Source organism: Ambystoma mexicanum, chromosome 5p (genome assembly GCF_040938575.1).
Source record: "Ambystoma mexicanum isolate Mex_15411 chromosome 5p, UKY_AmexF1_1, whole genome shotgun sequence".
Classification (NCBI taxonomy): domain Eukaryota; kingdom Metazoa; phylum Chordata; class Amphibia; order Caudata; family Ambystomatidae; genus Ambystoma; species Ambystoma mexicanum.
Window position 1 is genome coordinate 1,049,668,037 of NC_090930.1, and position 27,426 is coordinate 1,049,695,462.

Here is a 27,426-nt window from a genome sequence, read left to right on the forward strand (position 1 = left end):
TTTACAAGATGGCGGATTACGCTTCCAACATTCCTCCCATTCCAATATCTACACCGGGGAGGAACAGGTCAGAGCGTCGCTACTTCGCCCCATTGTGACCCATAGCCTTGCTATTGTTCTGTGAAATTGTTGTTACCGCTATTCTTGGTAGTCCCCCTTTATTCCTAGCTCTGTTCTGATCCTTTGTTTCTTTTACCGGTCTTCAGTTCTACTTTCCCCATAATTCTATTTTCTGCTTTTGTTGCGCTTCTGACTTTCCTTGTTCCTTTCAAATACTCCCGCTGTCTTCTTTTTCTTCTTTCTTCTCTTTGCTTTGCCTCCTGTTCTTTCCTTTTTGCGGGTGTCTTCCCTCGGCATCCGATTCGGTCCTTGCCGCTCAGTTCAGTCCTACGGCTTCTCAGTGCTTGCCGCAATGTTCTATTCCGTGGCTTCACTGTGCTTGTCACACCACACCGGACTATTCTGCGGCTTCACAGAGCTTGCCACAACGTTCTATTCCATGGCAGTGTTTATCCTCGAAGCTGACCACAACAACTATCAGCCACGTTCTTCTCAATGCTCCGGTTGTCGGAGCTATGTGCGTTGACTTTTGGCTGCAACTTCCGTTCCTTATTATTCTTCTGGCAGCACTCTCGTTCAAGCAACCTAGCTGTCAACAACCTCTCAGCTGCTTCCTACTACTCCAAAGCTTCATACACCACCAACTGCCACCAAGGATTGTCTGCTGCCACTCCATTGCCTACTGGGTTTTCTGCCCCAAGAGGGTTTCCCAATGGTGCTGCCCCCGTGGTGCACAGAACCCAGTCACTGGTCTCTAGACACCTAGAGAGAGGCGCTCACTTCCATCAAGGATTATAACAGCACAAAGTAAAAAGGAAACTGTGAGTACCTTATCATTGTTAATCAAGGACACTGCATTGTCACTACTAATACACACCCTGTCTGTGGCCATATACCTAGCACTTGCAACTTGCTGGCTGCACTACCACTGTGGTTGCTCTTATTATTTATTTATGTTTTATCTATTTTTTCCTTGCTCAGCTCTTTCCTCCTATCCCCCCTTTCCCCTTCTTTCTCTCCCATGCACTTGCACGTACTCATGTCACTGGGCCTAGTTAGATTGTTGTTTTTGTCCTCCCTTGTTCCCCTTCCTTGTCTTGTTGCGCTCTGAAACACTTTTGTACGAGCGTGATACAAATAAAATATCAATATCAATATCTAGAGGAAGTCAAAGTCGTAACAAGTTTTCGTAGTTAAAACTGCAGAAGTATCATTAACCGTGGAGCAGCCGGAGGGAGACCTGCAGGCCTGAGCTCGGTTGTGTCCCAGACGTACACACCCACAGCCCAGGGCACCCCTTGCGCTACAGTCCCACCAGCAAAGCGGTCTGCAGTTTGCGGCCACGTGGGTGACCAGGCACCAGGGAACGGGATCCCACCAGCAGACCCCCATTTTTGGTGTAAAAAACACTTTTTTTCCTATACGGAAACCAAAAAAAAAAATACATTTAAAAAAAGGCATTCGACCCTTTTGTTTTCGGTCCTATTGACTAGACCCTATTGTATTCTATCCTTTTGTTTTAGATCCTTTGACCGGACACCGTTCGGGGACATCCAGCAGGGTTGGCTTAACCTGCCAAGGGGAAGCATCCCCAGGCACACATTGCAGAGGGAGCCCCGAGTAGCTCCCTCTCCTCTCCAAGCCGGCCCCTGAGCCACTGTGCCGACCAGGCACCCTTCTCTCTCCCACCCGCCAGTTGGTAGGTGTTGGTGGGTGCACCGCAGTAAGAAGGGAAGTCCTGAGTGGGGGCAGCTGGGAGCCAAGGGAAACCTGGCTGTTCTTGAAGGACACCTCCCCAGGTGGACAGGGGCCCGGCACGCTGTGCAAGCTCTGAGCCATGGCACAGCTGGGTCTACTTGGCAGGTGGGCATCAAGGTTTCAGCCGCCCACTGCTGTGGGTGTGTGATGGCCAGGCTCACCAGTGTAGCGGATAGCTGAAGTTCAGCCCCATTCAGCCGGGCTGGGATTTGAAGACACTAGCAGTCCCACCTGACCCTCCTACCCATGCTGCCTCTGGCCCTCCATTGCTTCCCCCCAAAAGGGAAGTGGGAGGTCACGGTCAGGGAAGGAGGAGTGGATCGGCTGGGTGGCCTGGCGGCAGAGTGGCCTGCCTCCGTTACTGTGGGATTCCCCCATCGTGCTGCTGCAGACAGTGGGTAGGCTTCCTGGTCTGAGTGCCTGGAATATTTTTTTGAATCAAGATGGTCTTGGATGACTCCCAAGTGGGGAAGCTAGACGGGATGCTGGGCCATCCCACCACGTACGCGAATGCGGCAGTCAGCACTGCCTCCCCCAAGCCTCTCCAGCACCGGCAGGTTCAGGCCGACATCTGGAAAAAACGTTGCATGTGACTCTTGCTGGTGCTGTATATTCAAATAGGTGGACAACCAGTTCCTATTCTGAATCTTTCATCTCACTCCACTAACAGGGGGGTGGATTATATAATACAATAAGGAGTCAGATGATTCCTGTCTACACTCGCTCAACTCACACCTTACCACCCAGACTTAGCACCTCTGTTTGATCTCCCTGCACTCTAAGTCCTGAAAAAATAGACTATGTGCATTAAATATAAACACCTTTACATCAAATATATTTATTCAAATTAATTTAAAGTATCTTTACAGAAACATGTCAGGATCGATATTTTAATGACACATTGAGAATGTTGTATGTTGTGATGTGATATCTTTTGTGTCCTGTTTATTCACATATTTGTTTTTGCTATGCTGTTTTAGATTCATTTTTGATGTTACAGTTTTCACTGTGTTATGTCAGGGGTGTTTATACGTTTTAGATACTTTAAATTAATTTGAATAAATATAGTTGATGTAAAGGTGTTTATATTTAATGCACATAGTCCATTTTTTCAGGACTCTTGGTGGTGCACCTTCATAAGGAACGCAGCTAGCTTCGAGAATTAGTGTGAATTGCAGGATACATTGATCATCAGTACTTCAAACGCACCTTGCAGCCCTGGGTTTCTTCCAGGGCTATGCCTGTCTGAGGGTTACCCGAACGTCAATAGTCCCAGGGGCCATTTCCCGGGGCATGGCTGGGGCTGTTGCAGGGACACTGTTCCCTTCGTCCCCATATGGTCAGTCCCCGATCAGCATTGTCGCAGGATCCCTGGACCTGGTGCGCAGGCTTTTTGTTGGTGCATCCTGGCCTCCCTGTTACCCCACCTCGTGCGATTCAGGAAGGCCAGGGGCCTGGCGCACCCCGGTGTTGATGATGGTGGGCCTAAAAATACCTGGTGCACCTTCCCCTACCCTGGGTGCCTGGCCGTGCCGCGTATGGCTGTCTGTGGTGTCCCACGGCTGCTTGCACGTGACGACGGCCCTGGAGTGCAGGCCTCGTGACCGCGTCCGTTGGGCAACCTCCCCCAGATGGGCCTCAGCTGCAGATCAGGACAGCGCACACTCGGCCGTGCCGGAGGCGCGGGCCTGGGGCAACCGCCCATACAGCCCTGGCTGACCGCCCCGAGCTTTGGCTCTCCGACTGCAACCTCAGATCAGACGTGGCGACCTGCTGAATTTAAGCATATTACTAAGCGGAAGACAAGAAACTAACCAGGATTCCCTCCGTAACGGCAAGAGGAAAGAGTCCAGTGCCGAATACCTGACCAGCGGCGGTGCAGGAAATGTGGCATACAGAAGACTGACTCCCAGGTGTCGCCCAGGGGACCCAAGTCCTTTTGATTGAGGCTCATCCCGCGGAGGGTGTTAGGCCGGTAGTGGCCCCCAGCATGTCGGGATCGAGTCTTCTCACAGTTGGGTTGCTTGGGAATGCAGCCCAAATCCAGTGGTAAACTCCATATAAGGTTAAATACAGGCACGAGACAGATAGCCAACAAGTACCATAAGGGAAAGTTGAAAATAACTTTGAAGAGACAGTTCAAGAGGGCGTGAAACTCTCAAGAGGTAAATGGGTGGGGTCCTGCATCTGCCCTGGAATTCAAAACTGCGGGCAGGTCTGTCGATCGGAACAGCGGACCTCTCATAGGACTGCTGCAGAGGCGCAAGGCATACATTGCGCATGTGGAAAATATGTTTTGACTCCTAACTAACGGAGGGGTTTCCCATATTACAGCTGATATAAAGTAACCTTGGGAAATCTCAGAAAGTTGTGAGAAAGCAGTTAAGCTTTGTGAATGAACCTTTAAAATGAAAGCTGAAATACTACCTCTAAAATCAATGCTGAAATACTTTTTGAATGCTGAACTGATTGTAACTTTGAAACACAGTGCAAATACATATATCTAATATCGAATTGAGTGAAAACCTTGAAATAAGCTAAGGTGAACTTGAACTATACAACAGAAAGGTGGGGCCTAGAAAATACCCCCATAAAGTGAACTTTGTGAATGGATACAATGTGGCAAGAAGTGTGTAACACATGGTGACAAAGCCAAGAGGCTAACCTGGAGAAATGGCAAGAAGTGTGTAACATGTGGTGACAAAGTCAATAGGCTAACTAGGAGAAACCAGGAACGTTTTTGATTGCACACAGAACCACAAGACCAATAAAGAGAGGGCTAGAGAGCCTTGGGTTCATGGTTGCACGACATGTGATGGGTGGACTATGTGGTCTGACAACTGCGCCTAGACCAGTGAGCCCTAAATGGTAAATACTAAAGATATTGGGCATCATTACAAGTTAGCCGGTCCGGATTTAACGGTGCCGGTAAAACCGTACCGGCACCGTTTTCCGGACCAGCTAACTATGAGTTCTGCAGCCAGGTCTGACCTGGCGGGCGTATTGCCACCGGCCGCAGACAGACGTGGAAACATACAATAACCGCATGGTGCCAGTGTTTCTGCGATCCCCATTCCCGTGGAGTCCTACCTATGGGACTCCATGGGAATGGGGAGCAACGGAATTCCGGCGCCAAAATTACCGGACCACCGGAGCTTTAATGCCCTGGTAATTCTGGCAAGTTTGGCGCTAGTAATTCCCCACGGGTCCGGCGGCAGCCTGCCGGTTTTACCAGCACAGCTGTCGCCGGACTCGTAATGAGGCCTATTGTGTAATAAACCTACAAGTACTGTGAGTGAACTGGTAAAGCAAACCATTTTGTGTTGAACATTGAAAGACTGAAACCAGTACAAGTGCTATGTTGAAATCTTGGGAAAGGGAACCCAAAGATTTGAGGAACAACAAGTACTGTCTTGCGGACGGCGCCTCAAGACTCCTTTTTGTGTGAACTGGGTTGCCTTAAACTTAGGGAAGGGAAACCTGAGGATTGTGTGAAACTGTGTTGAGGGGGGTCTCAAACCACCCCCCCCCAGCACACCCCGAAGTTGATGGATGCCACCCACTGAAACATCACCAATGACATCGCCAAAGTAATCATGAAAAGGCGACATGGCTGAACACACCCATAGAGACATTAGCTAGGTGCAAAACAATACACATGAACTGAAAGCAAAATAGAAACCACAGCTGCATTGAAAAGAATTGGGAAAGCTCAAAACACAGAGCTGAGCCCTGATACACTGACTTTTATGAGAGATGCAATACAGGCCTGGAAGTATGTCCAGCCCTTCCAAGGAAGCTGGTGGAGAGGGCTCGAGTCAGCTGAAAAGATACAGCACCTGCAAGGACAAAAAGGACGAAATCCCTCATAAATGCCAGAAGAGAAAACCATTTTTACGGTCCCTGAGCACGTGACCTGGAGCAAAGGAACAGAGCCCATTCAGACAGATAAGGTTGTTCCCATCAGATGGAAGACAGAAGATGACAAAAATGCAACACAACATGAAGATGGAGAATGGAGTGTCCTTGCTCAAGGTCTGGGAAGTCAGAGGGGTGAAACAATAGTTGGAAGCAGACGGTGCTCTGAGTTCACCTTCCCCACCCATCATTTTTGCTCACATGCTGGTAAATTTCCTAAACTGACAAGGCTTGCACTGACCAGGGGCGTGGTGCCAGGTGGAGCTACCAGATCTAGCCTGACCAATCAAATTGTCTGTGCCCTATAGACTGTAATTATGCCTATACTGTTCACCCAATCCCATTTCGCCTAAGAGCGAAGAATGTATCATTTCGTTGTGAGGTCACTGCAGCTTAAAAACTCACTGCCCGCCTGTAATGAGCTGAGAGTGCATTTGGCGCTGTAGAATCTGTGTGGTTATCCCTGCTTGGACTAAATAAAGCAGCAATTTGTCACATTTCTGGACTCCTCTGTTTTTGGGCATGAGGTGATTTCCCTCGAGCCTAACTCTGTTTTTCTAACTACACTTCAACTGTATTGCTTTGAACTGGAGAAAGGTAATCTTAAGACTTTTTGTGGAACTTTCATGAACTTGGGGAAGGCAAGCTAAAAAGAAGCTGAGAGCTGGAAGCAGCTCTGGACTTTATGTTGATCACCATTTCTTTGATGATTAACATCCCCACGCGTTGTTTCAATTTAGTTGCAAGGGCAAGCATAGGTTTTGGGCACAGACAGACTTTTAAGTTGAACTCTTTGGCCCTCATTACAACTCAGGCGTTAAGGGTTTAACGGCGCCGTCGGCGCCGTTAACCCTTAACGCCTGATTACAAGTGTCCCTTTGCGGGTTGGTGTTTAATGCCTGCTTTTAGCAGGCGTTAAAAATCCAACCCGCAAAGGGACGTTGGAGCTAATTACGGCACCGTAATTTACGGTGCTGTAATTAGCGCCTTCCCCATTCCCATTATGCCCTATGGGGGCAAATATGGGAATGGGGAAGGGCAAATGGTGAATGGGGAATTACCGCCCCACTCACCTTGGAATGGGGCGGTAATTCCGCCATCTACCATGGCGGAATCGTAACCTTAGCGGCATGGACCATGGTGCTAATAGCACCATGGTCCTCCGCCAAGGTTGTAATGAGGGCCTTTGACTCAGACTTTCCTTAGTTTCGTTCAGGTAGGGAAATCCCACCTTAGCATAGGGCAAGTTAGGCCTTCTACCATCCTGACATTTGAGTTAATAAATTACTTTGCTTTGAATCTTGAATCTGTTCTCTGTGTCGTACTTCATGATTCCTTCACAGAAGGGAGGCCCGCGAAGGGCGCCAGCGGTCTGCAGTGATGTCGGTTACCCACCCAACCCATCTTGAAACAAGGACCAAGGATTCTAATACATTTGCGAATCAGAGGGCTGAGCAAAACCCTGTGATGCAATGAAGGTGAGGGCCAGCGTGTGCCGGCTGATATGGGAACCCGCTGCAGTGGGCGCACCACCAGCCCACCTCACCCCTCTCTCTGGGAGGTAGAACATGAGCGTGTGTGATAGGACTCGAAAGATAGTGAACTATGCCCGGGCAAGGTGAAGCCAGAGGAAACTTGGGTGGAGGTCCAAAGTGGTCCTGATGTGCAAGTCAGTCACCTGACCTCGGGATAGGGGCGAAAGACTAATCAAACCATCCAGTAGCTGGTCCCTCCCAAAGTTTCCCTCAGGATAGCTGGTGCTCGGAAAGCCCAGTTTTAACTGGTAAAGCGAATGATTAGAGGACTTGGGGTTGAAACGATCTCAACCTTTTCTCAAACTTGAAATGGGGAAGAAGCCCGGCTCACTGGCGTGGAGCCGGACATTGAATGCGAGTGGGCCACTTTTGGTAAACAGAACTGGTGCTGCAGCGTGAACCCAACACCGGGTTAAGGCGCCCAATGCTGACGCTCATCAGACCCCAGAAAAGGTGTTGGTTGATAAAGACAGCAGGACGGTGGCCATGGAAGTCGGAATCCACTAAGGAGTGTTTAACAACTCCCCTGCCGAATCAACTGGCCCTGAAAATGGATGGCGCTAGAGCATCAGGCCCATACCCAGCCATTGCCGGGTCCCGGGAGCCGCACATGCTTAGATGCGATGAGTAGGAAGGCTGCTGCAGTATGCATGGAAGCCTGGGGCGAGGGCCTTGTTGGAGCCGCCGCAGGTGCAGATCTTGGGGTAGTAGCAAATAGAGAACGAGAACTTTGAAGGCTGAAGTGGGAAGGGTTCCAAGTGAATAGCATTTGAACATGAATCAGTCGGTCCTAATAGATGGGTGAGCACCATTCAGAAGGGACGGGCGATGGCCTCCATTGCCCTCAGCCCATCGAAAGGGAGTCGGCTTCAGATCCCTGAACCCACAGTGGCCGAGACAGACGCCCTTGCGGTGTCCAATGCAGTAACACAAACGATTACAGAGAAGCCAGTAGGAGCCCAAAGGAGAGTTCTTTTTTCTTTGTGAAGGGCAGAGCACCCTGGAATGGGTTTGCCCCATGAGAGGGGCCCGAGCCTTGGAAAGTGTCGCGGTTCCAGCGGTATCTGGTGAGCTCTCGCTGGTCCCTGAAAATCAGGGGGAGATGGTGTAAACGTTGCGCTGGGCCGTACCCAAATCCGCAGCAGGTCTCCAAGATGAACAGCCCCTGACATGTTGGAACAATGTAGATAAGGGAAGTCGGCAAATCAGATCCAAAACTTCGGGATAAGGATTGGCTCTAAGGCCTAGGTCGGTCGGCCTAGGGCACGAAGCAGGGCTCTGTGTGGGCTGCGGCTTGACGAGGCGTGTCCCCCGCCCCGGGAGCAGCGCTGACTCTAGATGCGAGCCGGGCCCTTCCTATGGATCCCCCCAGCTGTGATGGTCTCCTCTCTCCGTTCCCCTCCCAGGGTTTGAGCCGATGTTCTTCCTCAGCTGACACCTAGAAGCTGACTTAGAACTGGTGCAGAACAGGGGAATCCGACTGTTTAATTAAAACAAAGAATCATAAGGGCCCACAGTGGTTGTTTACATGATGTGATTTCTGCCCAGTGCTCTGGATGCCAAATTGAAGAAATTCCAGTAAGTGCGGGTAAACGGCAGGAGTAACTATGACTCTCTTAAGGTAGCCAAATGCCTCGTCATCTAATTAGCATAAATGGATGAACGAGATTCCCACTGTCCCTACCTACTGTCCAGTGAACCACAGCCAGGGGAACATGCTTAGCAGAATCAGAGGGAAAGAATACACTGCTGAGCTTGACTCTAGTCTGACCCTGTGAAGAGACATGAGAGGTGTAGGATAAGTGGGAGGCCCTCGGGCTGCAGATGAAATACCACTCCTCTTAAATGTTTTCACCTACCTGATTCTGGCTCTCGCTTCTGGCTAAAAACGCCCTACCCGCGCTGGGGACCATGGAGGTGAGGAATTTGACAGGGGCGGTATACCTTTCAAATGCTCAGGGAGGACAGAAACCTCCCGTGGAGCAGAAGGGCAAAAGCTCGCTTGATCTCGATTTTTAGTATGAATACAGACCGTGAAAGCGGGGCCTCACGATCCTTCTGACTTTTTGGGTTTCAAGCAGGAGGTATCAAAAAGTTACCACAGGGATAACTGGCTTGTGACCGTCAAGAGTTCATAGCGATGTCGCTTTTTGATCCTTCAATGTCGGCTCTTTCTATCATTGTGAGGTAAAAATCACCAAGCATTGGATTGTTCACCCACTAATAGAGAACGTGAGCTGGGTTTAGACCGTTGTCTCGGGACTCGAGTGTGGACAGAAGGGGGCCACCTCTCTTGGTGCACCACATGTTCGTGAGAAACCTGCTGCTAAATCATTCGTAGACGACCTGATTCTGGGTCAGAGTTTCATAAGTAGCAGAGCAGCTACCGTGCTGTGATCTACTGAAACTCAACCTCTTTGTCAAGCTTTCATTAATGGCACCTCATGCTGTGCTGCGGGGCACACAGGGAAACTCTGACCCGCCCTGGGTCCGCCAGTGTGGGTGCAGACTGGGCAGGGGGCATTCTTCTCCATTTCCAGTCAGCCTTGAAGACCAGATGGCCTTGGCCCAGCCAGCAGCAGGCAGAGTGGCTCGACCCAGGCCTTGGGAGGCAGGGAAGAGAGGTGACAGTTTAAGCCCCGACTCCATTGTGCAGAGGTGGTACTTTAAGCCCAGGCCCCTGGAGGGTGGTGTTAGGGCTGGCATGAACCGATGGCCGCTGGAACATCTGGTCGGGCACAACAGGCCACAGGGGCAGTCGGACCAGATGACCCGAGTTGCTGTTGGCCAGGGTGACTCCTACATTTGACTCTGGTCAGGTTTCATATGCCTCCACTTTGTGGGGGAGTAATAGTCGGTGTGGAAGTGTCTCCCTGTGGGGCGGCTCTGTGGCGCACGCGGCAGATGCCTCCTTCACACCAGGACCAATGCAGGGAAGAGAGTCTGGGCCTTGGTTGCCGATGGCGGCTTAGTGCGCAGAGGTTGTGCCTTAAGTCACAGCCCCAGTGGTGCTATTTTCGAGGGTTATTTCCGAGGGCGATACTTCCACCAAATCCATAAATGGACGTCAGAAACAGAAATTCCGGCCTCTTTCTGACTAATGTTTCAGCAGAGATACTGCAGGACGCCACGGCAGTAACGGTAAAACCACTATACAGAAATTCTACAAAACTCGTAATGAGGTTCACCGGCCTCATCACGAGTATGGAAGTAAGTGCAAGTAACGGAATTAGGGCCCCTGCTGGGTCCCGTACCTCTGAGTGGGTAGAGGTTCTTAACACAGCCCGTCCAGAGCTCCAGGGTGGCCGTGGCCCTCTACCCAGCCTCAGGGTAATGCCACCGTCTGTAGTCAAGTCCAAAACGGGGTGTCAAAGGGCACCCCGAGCGGGCCCCTTCCCTCCACAGGGATATTCTGGGAATTAATGGGTTAGTAACAGCACATTGTTTCACCTTCCTCATTTCAAGAATGTTCTTCGTGCATTTTTGGAGCATTTTCAGATGAGTTTTTCTGCAGTTTCATATATAAAGGTACCGTTCCGGCCGGTTCCGGGTACTTTTTCACGAGGAAATGTAGATTTTGGGCAGTAATGGGTTAATGACAGCACATTGTTTCACCTTTCTCATTTCAAAACGTTCTTCATGTGCGTCTGCATCATTTTCAGTTGTGTTTTGCTGTCTTTTCATATAATAGGATACAATTCCGGCCCGTATGGGTACTTTCTTGTGATAAAATGTAGATGTTGGGCAGTAATGGGTTAACAGCACATTTTTCAACCTTCCTCATTTCAACAATGTTCTTCATGCAGGTTTGGAGCATTTTCAGATGAGTTTTGCAGCAATTTCATATATTTTTCGTGATAAAATGTAGATTTTGGGCAGTAACGGGTTGACAGCATATTGTTGTGTCTTTCTCCTATCCAAAATGTCTTCTTGTGCATTTGTGTCATGACTTCCATCCAAACATCAGATGACACCAGTTCCCCCTCGTCCCCCTCAGCCCGAATTCACCCCCCACTCATCCTCCGGAGCTCACATGGGCGGTCCAGACCGGCTCGCACACAGTCACAACATATGCACACCACTACTCCACACTCACGTCTGCGTCCATTTCTTCATTGGCAGCTGCCATGGAGATTAGGTCACCAAAAGATCAGGTTTGGTTCTTCGCATTATGCTGCTAGAGTTACCCGACCACGTGACTGGAACACCCGATCACGTGACTGGAACTCGCGTTCACGTGACCTGGCTTCACGGTCGCGTGATCAGAAATCACGTGACCGGAACTCGCGTTCACGTGACCTGGCTTCACGATCACATGATCCGACACCAAAAGGTACTTAAGCAGAGGAATACCTCAGTACCACGCTTCACAGCTGTTTCTTGAGACTCTGTTTGGCTCCTGTCCCGTTATCTTGTGTCTTGTTGGATTCTTGAACTCGGCTACCCTTTTTTGGAACTCTTTGGATCACGATTTGTCTGTACCTTGGCTTGGACTGATATCCTGGGCTTCTGACCTCGGACCGCATACACGGACTCCCCTTTTGGATTGTGCTCTTCATTGCTCTCCATATTCATACTGCTACGTTTGGTTTTAGACCTGGGACTGTCCAGTGTTCGAAATTCTTCAAGTGGATTGCCTTCCAGTCAGTATCTCACATCCAGGGCCCATTACCATCTTGAGCCCCAGAATCCCTTTCAGCTATTGAATCCTGGTAAGAGTCTTCCCCTTATTTTTTGTCTACCTACGTTTTGCCCTGCTTGCTTGGTGTTTAACATTGCTTTCCTTTACAGCTTCCCTGGGACTCCCAGTACTTCACGGTCCCGGATTCATCTCCACCTGTGGCCTCAAAGGTTGTCTAGGGAGCAAATTGTCATTCTCCCTGTGCGGCACTTGGGGACAGAGGTCTCACATATCTGCACGACATTCAGATTATAACAGTCTGTGAAGCCTTGTCGTGCCAGGTATGGAGGGAACCGCGGAAGATCCCATGGCTGCTATAATCCAAGCAATCACGGTATTACGGGCGGACATGGTCGCTGCCAACACAGCAATTCATCAGCGCCTTGATTTATTGCAGAGTGCCCAACATCCCTTGCCTGCGGATCCGGAGCTCGGGGACGCCGCTCAGGTTCCTATGCCAGCCCCTCCATTAGCCCCGGTTCCGACTACCCCTGCACCCTTCCCTGTTGTACTACCGTCTCCTTTCCCATTGGCAGCCCCAGAGAAGTTTCATGGAGATCCCAGAAAATACAGGACTTTCCTTAACCAATGCAAATTACATTTTCTATGTCGACCTCTTGCCTTCCCAGATCCCACTACTAAGGCAGCTTTCACCCTGTCACACCTAGCTGGTACAGCTGCGGCTTGGGCAAATCCCCTATTGGAAAATAACCACCCAGCTCTCTACGATTTCGACCAACTGGTATCGGAGATGTCACGAGTTTTCGACACCAGGTATAAAACCCAGTCACATGATTTAGAGTTACTCGAACTTACTCAGGGTAAGGGGTCCCTAATCGATTACATCACCCGATTCAACCAACTGGCGGCCGAAACATCATGGCCAGAAAGTAAAATGGCAGTGGTCTTTTACAGAGGCTTAAGTAATCCTATGAAGGACGCATTAGCCGTGGTCCCATCCTTGCCCGTCCAATTCCCGGCCCTTGTAGATTTAACCCTCCAAGTCGATGCACGGCGTTCTGAACGGAGAACTGAAGCCGGATTTTCCCACTCCACAGGTCCAACCGCATCTTCCTCCACCTCAGACACCACAGGGGAACCTATGCAGATTGGAGGTATCAGGAGTCCCATCACGTCTAGGGAGCGGGAACGTAGAAGAGCAGAGAATGCTTGTTTTTACTGTGGCCTGGGTGGACACTTTGTGAAGGAATGTCCCCGAAGACCGAAACCCAAGAACCAGGTTTTTCACCCAGCTCGACCCTAGATACGGGGGAAGGGTCGAGCTCTCTATGTTCCTCCCCGGGTTCAATCCCGATGTTCGGTAGAATCAGACCCATCAGAGTACAAGCTACTTTGCAACCCACACCCGGAATCATTCATCCTGTAGTGATCACCCTTGATTAGCTTCCGGGAACTACATTGACATCACGTTAGCCAGAGCATTAAACCTGCCCCTGGTTAATAAAAACCGACCCGAACTGGTACATGCAGTTGATGGAACAGAATTAGCGTCTGGACCCATTCGACAACAAACGGCACCACTCATACTGACGATCCACTCCATTCACAAGGAAACCATACACTTCGACTTGATAGCCATGCCTCAGTTCGGGATCATACTCGGGATGCCATGGTTGCGGGATCACAATCCACACATTGATTGGGGTTTGGGTCATGTACACTTTGAGTCCGAATTATGTCAAAACTTTTGCCTCCCCATAAATGGAGAGGAGAACAATCCTGCTTCAGCATTGGGTGCGATTGCTCGGCTCAATATCACAGAAACCAGGGCGTCTTCTGACCCACATGTGGTGGGTTTAGTCGATGCGTATATACCCACGGAATACCAGGACTATGCTTCGGTATTCGATAAAGGTTCTTCCGAAAAACTGCCCCCACACCGTCCCTATGACTGTCCGATTGATTTGACCCCCGGGGCTTCCATACCCTCAGGTCGTATCTACTCGCTGTCACAGTCTGAAGATCAAGCCCTCAAAGAATACATAGACAAGTCTTTGCTCCTGGGTCATATACGCCCCTCCACGTCTTCAGCTGCCAGCCCAATCTTTTTCGTGCCCAAAAAGGAAGGCGATCTACGTCCGTGTGTGGACTACCGCAGACTCAATGCTGTTACCATTAAAAATCGGTACCCGATACCTCTTATCACCCCGTTATTGGACCGATTGATACACGCCTCTATCTACTCCAAGTTGGATTTGAGAGGTGCTTACAACCTTGTCCGCATTCGTAAGGGGGACGAATGGAAGACCGCATTCTGTACACGATACGGTCTTTTTGAATATTCAGTAATGCCCTTCGGATTGTGCAACGCCCCAGCCACCTTCCAACATTTCATGAATGAAGTGTTCTATGATATTTTGGATATCTACGTGGTGGTGTATCTTGACGATATCCTTATCTTTTCTCATACCCTCAAAGACCATGTACAGCATGTTCGAGAGGTATTGTCCCGGCTACAAAAGCATTCGCTTTATGCGAAACCAGAGAAATGCCAATTTCATGTGGACAATATCGAATTCCTGGGATTTAACATCACTCCTGGTGGTCTGGCGATGAATTACTCCAAGGTCAAGGCGATTCTAGAATGGCCAACCCCACAAACCCTGAAGGCGCTGCAATCATTCCTCGGTTTCGCTAATTTCTACAGGCGTTTTATTTTTGGCTTTTCCTCCATTGTGTCACCACTCACTTCTCTCACTAGCCCCCATGTACCTTTCAAATGGCAGGGGACACATCAGCAGGCTTTCGAAACTCTAAAAAATGCCTTCACCACTGCCCCTGTGCTCCAGCATCCTGACCCTGACCTACCTTTTATTGTCGAAGCTGATGCCTCCTCCTTTGCATTAGGGGCAGTCCTGTCGCAGGTCTGTTCCGCTACAGGACATCTACACCCTGTGGCTTTTCATTCTCGCAAATTCAATTCTGCAGAAGTTCACTATACCGTTACCGAGAAGGAACTCCTGGCAGTGATGGACGCTTTCCGCATTTGGCGACATCATCTGTTGGGCGCAAAACACAAGATCACTGTGTTTACAGATCATCGGAATCTACAGGATCTGGCCTCCCTGAAATGCGTGAACAGCAGACAGGTCAGGTGGCACTTGTTTTTTGCTGCCTTCGACTTCCAAATCAAGCATCGTTCCGGTATGTCACACGGTAAAGCCGATGCCTTATCTCGTTCCCCTGGGGGTGTTTCGTTACCCACATTTCCGGACACTCTCTTGTCCCATGAGAACGTGGTATGCACATGTACACCTCCGTTGGCATTGTTAGACACCATCCGTACCTGGGTCCAGCAACATCCCGAACAGCTATCCGAATGGGACCCGGTGTATTTTGATGGGTTACCATATGTGCAGAACCGCCTAGTGTTACCTACCACCGATACCAGAAACCTAGCTCTGGAGTGGTCTCATGACGCACCCTTCAATGGTCATCCAGGTCAAACCCGCACTCTGGAGCTCTTGAGACGCTGGTGTTGGTGGCCATCCATGAAACATGACGTTATCTGTTACGTCAACACCTGCGCTGTCTGTGCCCAATGTAAAAATCGCAGGGGTCGTCCACTTGGCCTCTTGCAACCATTACCCATACCCCCTAAGCCCTGGCATACTGTGACCATGGATTTTGTGACTGATTTACCTAAGGTCCAGGGTTATGACACAATCTGGGTGGTGGTTGATGCATTCACTAAAATGGCCCGTTTCACTCCTTGTCGGGGTGTTCCTTCTGCACCTACGTTAGCCAAGTTGTTCTTTGAGGGGGTCTTCTGTCTTTTTGGTCTGCCTTCTGTGCTCATTTCGGACAGGGGGTCCCAATTTACTTCTCGGTTCTGGCGTGCCTTGACCAAGTTGCTTGGAATCGACATACGGTTCTCCTCAGCTTACCATCCCGAAACCGATGGACAAACTGAGAGAACGAACCAGTCCATGGAACAGTATTTACGCTGTTTGGTGCTACAGCAACAAGCAACTTGGTTGCAGGTTGTTCGCTTTGCCGAATTTGCCTATAACAATGCTATACATTCCTCCACTGGTTCTTCCCCCTTTTATGTCTTGTATGGCCAGCACCCCCGTGTCCTCCCGATTCCCGATGCCTCTCCCTCTGTCAACCCAGCCGCAGCTGCCTGTATTAGGGACATGTCCTCTCTCCATGCCCAGACCGTGGTTCATCTCCAGGAGGCCCAGTCATCAATGAAGGCTTTCGCTGACTCGAAACGTAGCCCTGCCCCGCTGTATGCGGTTGGTTCCCGAGTCTGGCTGTCCACCCGACATCTCCGTTTGGCGGGTTGTCGGAAGCTTCTGCCTCGTTTTGTGGGCCCTTTTGTGGTATCTCGAGTCATCAATCCAGTGGCCTATCGCCTGGTACTCCCGTCTTCCTGGCGGATTCACCCTGTTTTCCATACGTCCCTTCTCAAACCTTGCTCTGTCTCGTCCCGTCTTCATTCCCCGGCTGCCCCTGTTTCCTTGGATGCCCCCGATGTCTTTGAGGTTTCCGCTATACTAGGTTCCCGACGTTTCAGGGGCAAGTTGCAGTACCTGGTGGACTGGTTGGGTTACGGCCCGGAGGAGCGATCTTGGGTTTCGGCTTCGGATGTCCAGGCCCCCCGCTTGGTGGCTCGGTTTCATCGGGAACATCCGTCCTGCCCACGTGGGCCTTTGCGGGGGGGCTCTGTCATGACTTCCATCCAAACATCAGATGACACCAGTTCCCCCTCGTCCCCCTCAGCCCGAATTCACCCCCCACTCATCCTCCGGAGCTCACATGGGCGGTCCAGACCGGCTCGCACACAGTCACAACATATGCACACCACTACTCCACACTCACGTCTGCGTCCATTTCTTCATTGGCAGCTGCCATGGAGATTAGGTCACCAAAAGATCAGGTTTGGTTCTTCGCATTATGCTGCTAGAGTTACCCGACCACGTGACTGGAACACCCGATCACGTGACTGGAACTCGCGTTCACGTGACCTGGCTTCACGGTCGCGTGATCAGAAATCACGTGACCGGAACTCGCGTTCACGTGACCTGGCTTCACGATCACATGATCCGACACCAAAAGGTACTTAAGCAGAGGAATACCTCAGTACCACGCTTCACAGCTGTTTCTTGAGACTCTGTTTGGCTCCTGTCCCGTTATCTTGTGTCTTGTTGGATTCTTGAACTCGGCTACCCTTTTTTGGAACTCTTTGGATCACGATTTGTCTGTACCTTGGCTTGGACTGATATCCTGGGCTTCTGACCTCGGACCGCATACACGGACTCCCCTTTTGGATTGTGCTCTTCATTGCTCTCCATATTCATACTGCTACGTTTGGTTTTAGACCTGGGACTGTCCAGTGTTCGAAATTCTTCAAGTGGATTGCCTTCCAGTCAGTATCTCACATCCAGGGCCCATTACCATCTTGAGCCCCAGAATCCCTTTCAGCTATTGAATCCTGGTAAGAGTCTTCCCCTTATTTTTTGTCTACCTACGTTTTGCCCTGCTTGCTTGGTGTTTAACATTGCTTTCCTTTACAGCTTCCCTGGGACTCCCAGTACTTCACGGTCCCGGATTCATCTCCACCTGTGGCCTCAAAGGTTGTCTAGGGAGCAAATTGTCATTCTCCCTGTGCGGCACTTGGGGACAGAGGTCTCACATATCTGCACGACATTCAGATTATAACAATTTGCCATATTTTCAGTTGAGTTTCACTGCCTTTTGCAAGGGAGGCATGGTATCACAAGTATGACACTGACACAAAAGGTACAATTTGTAAAACCTTTATTCAATTCTCAGAGATTGGAGAAACTCCTACTTTTCCCTATAGCTAAAATGAGAGTAGTCTCTACCATCAAATAATAGAGAAAACACAGTCCTAGTCAGCCTCTGTCAAATCAAAATGTCCTATACTAACAATACCTAAAGCCTGCTGTGAGAAACCAAAGGGTGTCTCACCTACGAGTCTCTGGGGATCTCTCTCTCAGGTGGCCAGGGCACGGCCATCACCTTTGGATCCAGACCCCGCGGGTGGACCAGTGCGGGAGGATCACCTGTGTGAGGGGTCTTCAGGGAATGGCGGTGGGACGACCGATGGCGAGACACGGTATTCCTCCCTTTTCTGTATCCCTGACCCCTCCGATTTCATAGGATTCTCCAGAGTCCCAACCTCCCACCCCCTTTTCCACACAAACACTGGACCGAGGAAGAGGGTGACTGTAACAAGTGAAGGGAAGGCATGGTATCAAATAGTGAAGACAGACACAAGTGATCACAGTTGAAGGGTGTTTATTGAACTTCAATGGGTTGGTTGAACACCTATCTAAACCTAAATCTAAGGATGGGAGAAAGCTACGACCAGCAAATAATAATAACACAGTCCTATTGGAGTCTTTGTCAAAATAAAAGGGCCTATACTAATAAACCTGTTGCCAATCCTTACCTCTAAATACAAATGGTATGGTGTGGGACAACAATATATGCAAAAAGAAAAGTGTTGAAGAAATGATATGTCAGGATAGTTGAGCAGTTGGCTTCCATTCCCCACGTTTTCAGCACGGGACAAGGCGGAACGCTCGAGCTTCGCACACACTTCTCCGACAGGAGGATATAGTGCAAAGCATAGGTATCAGGGCCTTCTGTGCCAAAGTCTCTTTGCAAATAAAGGTCTCTTATTGTAGAGGGCCTGACTTAACAAAACAAGCAGCAAAGTTCCTTTCTTGTCAGGATTTTCACATTGACATGTTCTCTGGTCCACTGTTCACCTTGTATCTCCAACCTTCAGGTTTGGACCCCCTTTTAGCATAATGTTCACAATTAGTCTCCCTCATTCAGGCTCGGACCCCTTAAACACAATGTTCACAATTGATCTCCCACGTTCGGGCTCAGACTCCTTAAACACAATGGGCCTCATTATAAGGTTGCTGGTCCGGTAGCAATGGTACCGATAAGCTTGCCGGTACCGTTGTTACTGGACCAGCAAACTACAAGGTCTGCTCGCGGGTGTCTTTTCGCCCATGAGGTCTGACCTGGCGGGCGGAACGGCACCCGCGAACAGACCATGTTAGATGCACCGGCACCATTCATGAATGATGCTGGTGCATCCGACCTCCCCATTCCCATTGAGCCCTACGGAACTTCGTGGCCAAGGCAAACCTACTGGAGCAGAGCGACTGATCGAGGGACAACAGCCAGGGATGAAGGAACCTAGGAGTTCCCTGCAGGAAGTCGTTGCCTCCAAAGAATCGTAAGAGATACGTGGAGAAGACCAAATTCCAGACAAGAAGACTGTATTGTGTTTCAAAGGTGCCTGCGACCCTCTCGGGTGAACGACAGAGTTGGGGAGGCGAGGCCAAGCCTGTGGTATTAACCTTGACTTGTGGATTAAAAGGCAAAGACAAGAAAGAAATTCACACAGCCGGAGAGTTGGCAAGCGACATGAAAGACCGGTGTGTGTTAAGGGAAACTAAAGTTGCAAAAGTATATCGCACAATTGAAGGCTGCACTTGAAGGATGAGACGCGAAGAAAGGCAGGCCTGTGCTGAACTTTAAATTACTTGTGTTATTTAGAAAGTGCTTTATTATTGATTATATTCTGTCTGCAACGCTAGCGTGTTCACAACTGCATCGTGAGCGCAGCGCGATAGACATCGGGAGGTGGAGCATATGCGCAAATGTTAGTGAGAAGGAATCTATTCACTTGGTAAAGGTCCCGTGTGTCTCGGGACACCGAAGGCGAGACCAACATTAGGGGGCAGGGTGGGCACGGCACCCGGTAAGGTGCCTCGGGAATACGCATTTCCGATGCGCCACACAGCCCCGGAATCTGTGACTGCAACATCGCTCCCTGTGGCAGCTATATAAGCTGCGGAACGCTATCCCACATGGAAAGCTTTGTGAGTTGACTCTGCAACACACTGCATGCCGGAATACACAAAGATTAAGCGCAGCAGGCGCTCTGAAGGGAAGCTGCAGGCTTCGAGATAGAAAGTTAGCTCGACAGAGCGCTACAGCACCACCTGCAGGTAACGCCCCATATAAAGTGCAAAAAAGCATGATCTGACGGGCGCAGTCCAAGTAAAACCTGCTGGGCTATATAAGCTGTTAGGCAGAATTATATGCAGTACCCTTTGGGAACACCACACACAATTAAGACTACAAGTGACAGTACAAATTCACCTTTGATACAAGCCTGTACTACACAGTGAAAGTGGTAGCGATGGCTGAGCAGCCAGACTTATCTCAAGAGCAAGTGAGCAGTATCAATAGTTAACCAAAGGACAGCAATTACTATGATTCAAACAAACACTGACTCAAGGTTTCTGAGTAAAAGAATATACATTTATTTACACATTAGTTGTATAACATTTCACTAAAGTAAAGCAGTTCAGAAATCACACTCTTAATGCACCACACCACTCTCAATAGTTTCCAGACAAGTTAGGCTCACAAAATGAAGTGGGAGCAAAATGGCACTCTAGAAATTTAAAAGGGATAGAAAGACAAAGTTAGGCAGAAATTGAGCAGCACCAGCAGGTAAGTAAGCAGGGCAATCTAGAAAGAGGAACTACAGTGATGGAATCAAATCAAAAAGGCTTAGGGCCAAAGTCAATAGGATAAAAGTCTTTTGCTCAAGATCACACAGTTCAGGGTAGTTCATGGTTAAGTCTTTACCAAGAGTTCCGGACGAAGTTGGTCGGTAGAAAAGGTTGTTTAAAGAGTAGAGAAGGACAAGCCCTTGGATTGGAGAAAGATTTCACACACTTTCACCACGGCTGAACGAAACGCAAAACCGGATTTGCACAGTACCTTTAAATGAAGAAGAAGCTATAGCTGAGGCGGACGGTCCTGGTAGTTCCTGCAGGCTCACGGTTCCTGAAGCGACTGTCGGACTGACATGAACTAGGAAGACTGGAGGGTCCTGCACTTCCCAGGGAAGAAACCAGCAGCAGAGCCAAGCAACGAATAAAAGGTACGCTCCTTAAATCCCAAGCAGGGTCCGACCTTCCTGGCTATCCGGCCCACTGTAGCTCTGTACAGCGAATTCGACCAGAGGAGGGAGTCCTGGCTTGTAGTTTGGGTGAACTGGTTGGTCCCACCAGCTCAGAGGAAGAAGATTCCTGGAGGATCTTCTCTGTCGTTGGAGTTTGGAGATTCGGACCTGCAGCAGAGCTTCACCGGGCAGTTCAGTCATGGTAGGGGTCCTCTTCCGTCAGCTCCTCATTGGTTTTTTCGTTCCAGTGGCGACTCTGCCTTTCCAGACCCAGAGACCTGCTTTTTATGCAGTTTTCCCCCATTCACACAGCCTGGCTGTCAATCACACAGCAGGGTGGCTGTCCCGCCAGGACAATCACCGCAGCCAATCATTTCAGAGTGCGACATGGGTCTCCAAGGAGACCCTGTGCAGGGAGTCCAAAACCCCTCCCTCACATCCTGTCCCCCCCAGACATACAGGCGCCTAAGGAGGGCTTCTGCGTAGAAGCCTGCGAAAAGACGGTGAACAAAGAAATCAAACCTGGTTTGGCGCGTGGAGTAAAACACAAGAAAGACATTTACAAAAAGAAATGGTGAATAAACCCAGCGGGAACCGTATAAAAATGTATATGGTCTAGCGGGTTTAAGTTCGAGGCTACCAAGATAGCCTTAAACAATACCAAGGTTATTTAAGATAACCGCGGTAGGAAAAATAGGGTAGTTACCACTGCCACCCGCCAAGTCTTGATGAAAAGCATGGGCGTAATTATAGGGGGGGACAGGGGATTTTGTCGCCCCCAACTTCTGTGGCATGCCCTTTTGTCCCCCCCCATCTTTTGGAGGGAGGGCAGGGGGGCTGCAATCATCAATTATGTAATTGGACAGCGTGAGCCCAGCTGGGGTGCCCATCAAGGCTTGCGCTGTCTCATTACATAATGTTGAGCTGCCTTGCAGCCACAATGCAACATATTCGGGGCCGGGATGCCACGTGTCGCTAATTTCCTCATGCTGGCTGGCCTGACTCAAATTCAGCAGCCAGTGTGCTGAACTGGGTGGTGCCGGTCCCGGCGCCTGTGCTGTTACACTAGCAGCAGCACTTCTGCGAGCCACGGCACAGAGCATTGCTTTACGGGTTTGCGTTCGTGCGAGACACAGACAGGAACTAGGAAGCTCATCAGCTTCCTGGTTTCTGTCTGGAGGCGCGTGAGTACAAAGAGGTTTGGTCGGTGTAATTTAAGACGTGGCACTTGCTGCATTTGAAAGCAGAGCAGAGGTAAATTTTAAAAAATAATCATGTTTTTGTATGTGTATGTTTGTTGGGTGGCTGGGCTGTGGGCAGACGCTAGTGAGGACTCTGGTCATATTTGGACAATGTGATTAGGGCTCACAGTACACATTAAGGCCCCTGGTATGAAGACACCTTAACAATAACAAATGGTGCATTCTCTGTGGCAGGCCACAGCTCTGCGATGCCTCTAAACTTAGTCTTGCCACTTTCCAGGTGCTACTGAAGCAACACCATCGTAATTTCAAAATGAAGTTGGCAGAAGATGCGCCCTCCCCAAGAAGCGTGGAAAATGTCAAGTTGAGAAAACCTGTGACCCAAAACTTACGTATTCTGCAAATTTTATGAAACGAAGCTGAGTGCTATACCCTTTCGAAACATGGTGAACTTTTGTTGAGCAGTTTTTGCACTATGTGCGCATTAGGAACTGTATGGGATTTTGTGTTAAGAGCAAACTTTTGGGAGCCCCATATCATTTTTTCCACTGCTGCCAAAAATAATCTTCACCAAACTAGCAAAAAGTATTTCGAGTTATGCAGACTCTTTTTCAGGACGGTTTGGTACAAATTAGTCAATGGGTGCCATAGTTCAGGTTACAGGCCACCAAAAACTGCTTCACTTACCAAACTAAGCAGGGGAGTATCCAACATTGTAAGAGTATGAGGGGGGTGAGCAACGAAATGCAGTGTGTGGAATTCAACATGGTCTCATGGCGCCCCCAAACCGCCCACCCCCGCCCCAATCTACTTTTTTTGGTTACATTAGTGGTAGAAGGCATTTTAACACATAACAAAAAAAAACTCATTCCAGATGCAGGGAACTCATCTATTAGAGACCTGTCCAAGCCCTATGGGGCAAAATACATACAAACCTCCTAATTAGCATATGGATTGCATTAACACAAGTGACTTCACAGAAAAGGACATTGCTAGGAGCATCATCAGTCTTTGATACTTGTAGGCACCATTGAAGTGACTTTAGAATACGTTGCCCTAAGTAAGTCAAGTGCCAAATAACTTTATGGTGCAAAATACCTAAAGTGCACTACTGTTATATATGGAGAAACTCTATAGTCATTAGGCTTTTTTTATTATAATATCATGATATATTAACATAATCTTTGAAGTGAATCAGAATCAGTTACAGAGCTGCAGATAAGGCACAATGGGCCTCATTACGACCCTGGTGGCCGCGGTATGAACAGTGCCGGTAAGGTACTGGCACCGTTCATACCGGGCCACCACATTACCAGTTTGCTCGCAGGTGGCGGTATGCATGTCTGGTCTGGCCAGACGTGCATACCGCACCCGCGAGCAGCATCCTCCCCATTCCCATTGAGCCCTATGGGGGCTCAAATGGGAATGGGGACGTTACCGGGTCCGGATCCTGAAAATGGGATTTCCCAGTTCCGCAAATGTCGGAATGGCCCAGTAAATCCCATTTTTCCGCACCCGGACCAGAGTTTGGGGGTAGCCATGCCGCTAAAAACGGCATGGCTACCTCCAAACTCGTAATGAGGCCCAATGTGATTAAATGATTTGCCCAGGATCACACACTTTGGTTAAATGGTGAAACTGGGATGTGGACAATTGATCTACTGTGAACATCTTCCCAGGTTTAGTTGATATAGATATTTATTAAGGTTTTGCTTTACATTTCATGTGCTTAAATAATTATTTATAGCAATGCCTTGGAAGAAAACCACATTACATAATAAACTAGCCTTTCAAAGAAAACTAACCATACACTATATACATTGTCATAGAAATATGTTCAGTATGAGAGTATGACTTTTGTTTTATTCTCCCCATCCTGCATGCAAAGTCACAATATCATCATGCAGATTAATGTGAGCCTAACAAATCCTCTTGGGTTTTAAAGCCATTGTCAACACTTCTGATCACTCCCTCCGATTCAGATTTTTAAACGGACAAACGTCCCTGCTAATAGTACCCCCTCCTTCCCATCAGTACCTAATAGCTTACATTGAAATGCTCTGTTGACACAGAGCAACGTGAGGACCCTCTGCTGCCCGGAGTTCCTTGGGACATTGTCCTGGCAGCGGGACACCTCAACCATTTGGAACTGTCAAGGTGTCCTACTGCCAGGATAATGGGCGTGCTGAGCAGGAATTGCTCGGCAAACATTGTCCTACCAGCGGGACACCTTCCCCGTTGGGCACCCTCTTTGAGGTGCCAAAACAGGAGAGGTGTCCCAGTGACAAATGTCCCGAGCCCAAAATCTATGCCAAATATACGTGGTCACTCACTGCAGTACATTAACCGATGGCTTCTGCCTTTGAATGAATGGAAAAATCAAGGGATTTGCTTACATTCCAGTGAATCTGTTACTTTCTGCCACAGCTGTATAGTTCAGCTAGGTCACGTCAACGTAGCACAACATTTCAATGATCAGGCGGTGATAAAGCCTGGTCTGCTCAATGGACGTTGCGCCACTGTTTCCATGTGTTCTTGTGTATGTACATATAAATTTTGTCTGCGCACAGTGTATGTCAATGGAGGTGGTGAGTGAGTGAGTGAGTGAGTGAGTGAGTGAGTGAGTGAGTGAGTGTATGAGTGTGTATGCAATCATATGTGTGTTAACTTTTGTGTCTGTATAAATTATAAATAATGCATTGTTTGCATGCTCTGGGTGGAATGAAGTTTGTGAATGTTATGTTGTGTCACTGGGTGCATGGCAGGCCCGATTGAATTTTAAAGGTACGCCACCAGTCTTATGAAAGTTATAGCAGAGCGTTGGCAATGGACTCTTGTGGTGTATTAGTTTAGTGTTATCCCTTGGGGATTTGGGTTGTTCGACCGTAGTCATTTTTGCTGTGAATATATTTTGACCTTGATACAAAAAGAAAAAAAAACATGTCCCCCAAACTACAAGTACACCCACAAACCCCCATACTTGACTTTTCTCCATCTGCTGCCTCTCCTGTACTCAGTGGTGTCAGGTCCATCCCTCTAATGCAGGGCGGATCTGACTCCACAAGGTCCCTTGTTCCTTTTCTTTTTTTGGGGGGGGTCCCCCGCCTCGAATATTAAGGAAGTGGGGGACACCCCTGCAACCTCTGAAGCCAAAAATACCGAACATGGGGAGCGGGAGACACCCACACAACCCCCGCTCTTCATGTTTGATGTCTTCGGCTTCAAACTAATGGTTGTGACCGAATTCAGTCAAATCTACCATTAACTGAAATTTTTACAAACAATTTCTGCGAAACGATCCTTCACAGCCACATCAACCCTTCTTCCACCCCGCCCCTTTCCTTCAGTTGTCATGTCCCCCCCTAAATTTTCAGCAAAGTTACTCCACTGATGAAAAGGGAGCGAAACAGTGCTCCAAGAGAAACAGACAAAAAGGGATAAGTATTAAGCCTTTCCAGTATTCCATGTAAGATGGTTTGTACTGGGTCTGTGGATCTAAAAGACTAATAAAGTCAATGGCAACTTAACATGTTCTGGGAGACAGTAGTCAGTCCCAGAAAATGGAGTCTGAGTTGGGAAGTCTAAACGACAACCCTGTGTAACTGCACTGAAGGTGCTGTGTAACACACAGTAAAAAGATGATGCCTGTGGAGTAGGTGAGGCTCCACAGTCTATGAACACAAACAAATGTTATCCACACACAGAAAAACACATGTAAGAGTGGGACAAAGGACTCAAACTCTTACCAGGAGAAAAAAATAAACACTACACTAAGGCACGAGATTGAGGAGGCGTTATTTACCCCAACCGGCCGCGGAGTGGGCCGTGGAGTGTGGAGGCAGAGTGTGGAGGAGGCAGAGTGTGGAGTCTGCAGGAGTCCGCGGGATCAGCGGAAAGGCGGATGGACTTGGCAGGTAAGAACTACACAGTGGGAAACATTTATTTTACAACAGGACTCTTACTCGGACTAGCCCATGTGAAAAAGTGAAAGAAAGGAAAAAAAAAAAAAAAAAACTGTAACATAGGAGTACACCTCACGCTGCCTCTCTGCCATAAGCAGTGAAAAGTGTAGAGAGGGGGGGCTGTGGGATTTTTCCTTTGACCCCCTAATCCCAAAAACCAGAGACTGGGAATACAGCAAAGCTGGGGGAAACAGCATAACAAAAGAAATTGTACCTGCCGTTCCGATAGAGAAAATCAGGGCGGAACATTGAGTACTATTGACTGTGTACCCTTACTGGAAAGCAATCTGTGTGGGGGGACTGCGGGAGATTTGTCCTTTGACCCCCACAAACGCTAAGAAACAGCAATAGTTACCCCCTTCCAATACCCCGATAGCAACTTACCTTGATTCGAGGCTGCTGAGCCCAGCTGAAGCGCGTTTGTGCAGGCAGAGAGAGCGGACGTCTGTGCAGAGCAAGAAGCGGGAAGCGGGAAGCAGGGAGTGCGGGCGGCGCATGTTATACGCGTTTCCGGCTCTTGCCAAACGCGGAGCAGCGTCGGAAGGAGGGAAAGAGGTGGACGACACAGGGGAAGGATTGATAGAACCAAGGCTGCCCGTGCAAGAACAGGGCGAAGCTCGGGAAATGACTACCATAATGGAAGAAGTTAACATAGCATTAACCCCTCAAAAACCGAGAAGAAACACGAGACAAACATCAAAGCTAATGTTAGGAAATGCAAAGAAACAAGATGAGAGCCAGAATAGTGTTGCGGAAGAGGGCCATAATCTGAGCCTGACGGAAATGCTGGATAACTCATTCCTAAAAGAGAAAGAAATTATTAAGGGTCTAAATAATAACACTAACAACACAAACCATGAAATATCACTACCAATAAATGACAAAACCGGCGATATGCAGAAAGAAGAATTTAGGCAACCAAGCTGCCTTCAACAGGACAACAAAGAGACAAATCCCAAAATTACAAACATGGAGGAAGAAATTAATCCCCAAAGACAGAGGGAAAAAGAGCCATTGGAAAAAACAGAAAAAAGGGAAATAAAAGATCAAATAACATCCACTGAACCAAAGCCGGGCCTAAAAAAGTTACAGCAAGAACATGATACTAGTAAACACGATCAGCCAATAGTATCACAGAAAGAAAAAGCAATTAAGGCAAAAGAGCAATGGAAATTATATTACCAAAGAGCGACTAAATCAGAAAGAATTATAAAAGAGACTGCTCCAATTAGTCAATGTAGAATGGAACGTTTATCGTTGGATTTAACAGAAATTGAAACATTGATGGAATTACAACAGAAAAATAGGAACAACA

General features: G+C 48.7%; 1 pseudogene; it reads left to right on the forward strand.

Moving 5' to 3' along the window:
* The first annotated feature begins 3,564 nt into the window (after positions 1–3,564).
* Positions 3,565–9,702, forward strand: LOC138481930 (28S ribosomal RNA; annotated as a pseudogene).
* The last annotated feature ends 17,724 nt before the right edge of the window (positions 9,703–27,426 follow it).